Source organism: Mus musculus, chromosome 10, assembly GCF_000001635.26.
Source record: "Mus musculus strain C57BL/6J chromosome 10, GRCm38.p6 C57BL/6J".
NCBI lineage: Eukaryota > Metazoa > Chordata > Mammalia > Rodentia > Muridae > Mus > Mus musculus.
In genome coordinates this window covers 54664614-54669496 of record NC_000076.6, presented here as the reverse complement: position 1 = coordinate 54669496, position 4883 = coordinate 54664614, and positions in this window count along the sequence as shown.

Sequence of the window (4883 nt, the reverse complement as noted above, 5' to 3'; positions counted from 1 at the left end):
AGACTGCCTTTCTATCTCAAATCATATTTTTAAAACTATGTTTTAAATATCTACACACACACACACACACACACACACACACACACACACACACAGGTGAGGTCAGAAAAATGTTACCTTGAAAGGAACATGACTGGAATTCAAGTGTAAATCTTAACTGTGGTGTTTTGCTACATAGACACATGGAAGTGCCCCTTCCCTTTGGGACCACTGGAGATAATTTAAGAAAACCTGATTGAGCAGCAATAAACAATAATTCTGCCATTAAAGGAGTTAAAGTTTAATAGTGCTATTTTGACATGTTTTTCAAGAATGTACTAATTGCTTAGAATCAAGGAACAGTAACACTTCATAAAAATATTAATAGTTTTTATTGACTATTTTATGCTTAAAGGAATTTATACTTACACCAAATTATTTTCCAGGCTGAGGATAGAGTTTGATGTTAAAATGCCTGTCCAACATCTGTAAGACTCAGGGTTTGATCCCAGTACTCAAATTCATATTTGATATTTTGTTTGACAAATCATTTACTTTAAGTATGAAAGCACACTTATTTTCTGTTAAAAAACCATTAAAATAACAGGAAAAATCACATTTGGTTTAAAAACTATTTAAGAGCAAAAATAAAGTAAATTGATAATTTTTATATAGTGCCGCTGTAATTGTTCATTTTATTGAAATTGGCTCTTCAAATTTATTGAGAATAAGACTGCACATCTGATACTGGATCTAGCAGATCATATCTATAATTCCTTCTGCATGGGCAGCTGAGGTAGGGGGACATATTACATAAATAATAACTGGGATACACTTATACCCAACATAGGCAACTTAATGATACTTTCATAAGTAAAAAGAGAGCTGGGATATAACTGAGTGGTCCAGTGCTTGACTGTCATTCACTCTCCAGTAATACACACACACACACACACACACACACACACACAATTTGTAGAATCCTCCAAATAAAAAAACATGTTTTAAAAAGTGGACAAGCAGTACCTTTTGAGGTATCTGAATTTCTCAGATGGTCCACTGCTACATCCACTCCAGTAGTGACTGGCATGACAGGCCTAGAAGTCTGGAAGCAGTCCCAAGGCAAAGAGTTTCATGAAAACTTAGCCTCCTGGAGCCTTGGCATTCCCATAGCACATATGCTCCAAACCTGTCCCTGCGTTAGTCTGGTGTATGGATCTGTGTACTCTCCCTCAATATTGTTTTATTATAAGTGCCTTTAAGGATTGATTTTGACATATAGCAAAGTTAGATTAAGCCTCTACCAGTGTTCCAATGTCCTTGGAAGTCCTTGAAGCCAACCCTGAGCTTGGCATTCAGTAAGAATGTTACCTATTCAGTAACATTCAAATTCACCTCTAGTAGAGACAGTGAAAATAATCAGGCATTACAATTTACTTGAATAGAGCTAGAAAGCTCAGGGCTGGTCTACATAGTAATTACTCAGAACAATAGCAGAGTCACACCCATACACAGGAATACACAATGGCCTAGGAAGTAGATGGGTTGTGGTTTTAGGAAGAACTGTAGTATTACTCATGAAAGGGCTAGTAGAACAGAATTGCTCTTGTGCAGGTTTTTCACTAGGCCCAGAGGAATAGCATTATCAGGTATTTACTAAAGGAATCCCTGGTGGTGGATTTAACACCAGACTAGCATTTCATCAGAGCATTCACCTGGCTCCTGTGTTTAGCTGATCTTAATTAGGGTTGTTCCTATTTTCAGTTGTAAACACGGCCTGGCTCCCCCTAGCTTTTTATGTATGCATTTTCTTTGTTTTTGTGTTCATGCACCTTAGCAGATGTATTCGCCTAGCTTTCTTGTTTTTCTTTTGTATTATAAGACTGGTGCTTGTTTTGAGAAATTACATTCAGATACACATTCTCTCTGTGTCTGTCATCAGAGCCAACTCCTTGCTTGCCTGTAACTGGAACCCTGATTTCTCCCATGGATTGAGGGGGCCCGACTGAGGCCGGTCTGTGGCAGTCCAGTTTCTGTTTTCTACTGGATTGATATGAAAATAAAAGACTCGGCTGCTTTTGATCAGCAAGTGATGAACCACCAAGAGAATTTTTTAGAATAGGAAGAGAGAACTGCTTGGAGAACTGTCTTCAGCCAAACACGGAGAACGAGCTGTCTGGAGATCTCCAGTGAAATTAGAACAAAAAGAAAGAAATCTAGAAGGGTGTCTTGAGCAGAACACAGGTTGTCAGCTTGGACCCATGATTTGATTTACGTGTTATGTTTCTCTACTCCCAGACACTTCTTCCTCAGAACTCCTCTACAACCTGAGGCTGATTCATGACAAGTAATTAACACAAAATCCTTCCATCCTATTATTGAAAGGATTCAGCTACCAGAATATCTGGATTGAAAGAGGTCTCCCTGCAAGTTGTCACAATAATCCAAAAACCATGAGATCATACTACCCTACAAAGACTCGTGAATTGACCATGCGTTTTAGAATTTGGTTGGACATAGTTTCTCATACTTTTCTTAACATCATTTTCTAACTACCTAATACTTCATATAGTTAACCTGATACACATGTTCAAGACACACACAGAGAGACACATGCATTCTTGCACAAAGCACAATCATGCATATATGTGAACAAATATGCATGTGCTTTGTCTCAGACCATCTTGATTTAAGATTGCCTCTTGAAGGGTTGCTGTCATCACAGTTTTCCTTCCATTCATTTGTTGTCTCAACATACTAATTAGTGGACTTAAATGTTTGTTATTTCCTCTTTAAAACTCCAAATACCTTGAAGTTTTAGAACACAGTTTTTTATTAAACTGAATAAGAACAAAGAGGAAGAGTAACAATGAGGGAGAATAAAAAATAATGATGAAAGAGCTAGAAGAAACACACATAAGTACAGAAGATGACCAAGTAAAATAAAAAAAATTGTCCAGCCTAGAGAGGACTTATTTTATATAATTTTGTAATTAAATTAAAATTTATATAATTTAATGATTAAAATTTATATGTGTATATAATTTTTCTTTCTGTAGTTCAGACTTGCCATAAACACATGATCTTTACAAATTAATTTCCAAATTATTAGGATTTGTGATCTATGCAATAGTTGGCTGTAAAGAGTTCATAGAGACAACAAAATGCTCAGTATCATGTAATTCCTTTTTAAAAATATAATACAAAATAAAGGTTAATCATAACTATGTTAACAAAAAACTTTGAAACCAGGTAATATTTTTAAATGTTAATAGTACTTTTCCAATCATCTCTGGATTGTTAGTATTATGATTTGTGTATGAAATGCCTCCATTAGTCTTCTGTGTTTAACATTTGATCCAATCAGATTGCATTGTTTTATAAGATTCTGGAAATTTTATAAGGTTGTGACTATTTGAAAAAAAATGTCATTAAAAACATGTTTTTGAGGGGCAACTTCATCATGTCTCAGTGTTAATAATGGGTCACAAGAAAATGACACTATACAATCCAAAATATTTTGGCAAGACAAAACCTTTTCCTTCTGAAGAAGGGTATGTAGTGGCATTTAAACTTAAGCAAGCAAGCAGGGTAGCATACCCAGGAGGGAGTCCCACTGAAATTCTATTCCTAGTACAGTAGACTTCTTACTCTGAGTGGTCAGAGCTCAGCCTCATAGTCTCGTAATATGACTGGGGAAGCATATTTGCCAGATGAAACCGCATTGCTTTTTACTAAAGATGTTACTTATTTTGTCTCTTATTCTTTAATAGACTAGATATCTCTCTCTCTCTCTCTCTTTCTTTCTCTCTCTCTCTGTCTCTCTTTCCTCTCTCTCTCTCTGTCTCTCTCTCTCTCTCTCTCTCTGTCTTTCTCTCTGTGTGCATGCCTCTATTTCTATGTATCACTGTCTATTTTGTCTCTGTCTCTCTGTCTCTTTATTCATCACTCTGTCTCTGTGTCTGTCTGTGAATGTGTCTATGTGTGTCCTCACTCTGTGTGTGTGTTTGTGTGTGTGTTTTTATTTCTTTATTCATCACTCTGTCTGTCTCTGTGTCTCTGTATCTGTCTCTCTGTGTGTCTATATTTATGTGTGTCTCTGGCTCTATATTTGTCTATCTGTCTCTGTATTTGTCTCTTTGTCTGCACTTGTTCTCTCTCTCTCTCTCTCTCTCTCTCTCTCTCTCTCTCTCTGTCAACCATGAAGTGAATAACTTCTTCTATCCTATCCACCCCCAATACCACTATCACAATGTCTACACAAACACATAGATTTAAGAAAAATGGGCTGGGACTTATGAAAAATGAAGTTTAATAAGTCTTTCTTCTTTGTGTGTATTAGATATTCTGTCACAATCATGATAAGATAACTAATACAGAAAACTGATACCTGCTATAGAACTGTTGCTAGGACTAAACCTGACCACGTGATTCTTACTTACTTATTACCAGTTTGCAAGAATTTGGAAGTTTGGAGGCACAGTTTGGAGAAGTAAACAGAATGGACAATTCAGGAGGAGCTCAGATTAGAATGACATAAAAAAATATAGACCAGCAGAGGATATCGAGATGTGTCATCATGTAAAGGTGGTTGTCATATAATCCTGGTGACATGAATTTGATTACTGGAACATACATTAAGAGTAAGGAAGAAAATTGGTTCCACAAAGTTGTCTTTTGTTGTCCACTTGTGATCCACTTTGACCAGGCTCCCACGCTCAGAGATTTTGTTTCCTTCTAATCTGACATTGTTCTTCTCATATCCCTTCTTTTTGTCATGGGATACTTCACTCTGCTCCTTTCTTTATCTCTTGAGATTATGCAACTTGTGTTTTATTTTACAGGAGCTCAGAGTTCAGAGATTCCCTGCAGTCTCAGAGGACACTTTGAACTTAAGACTTTTG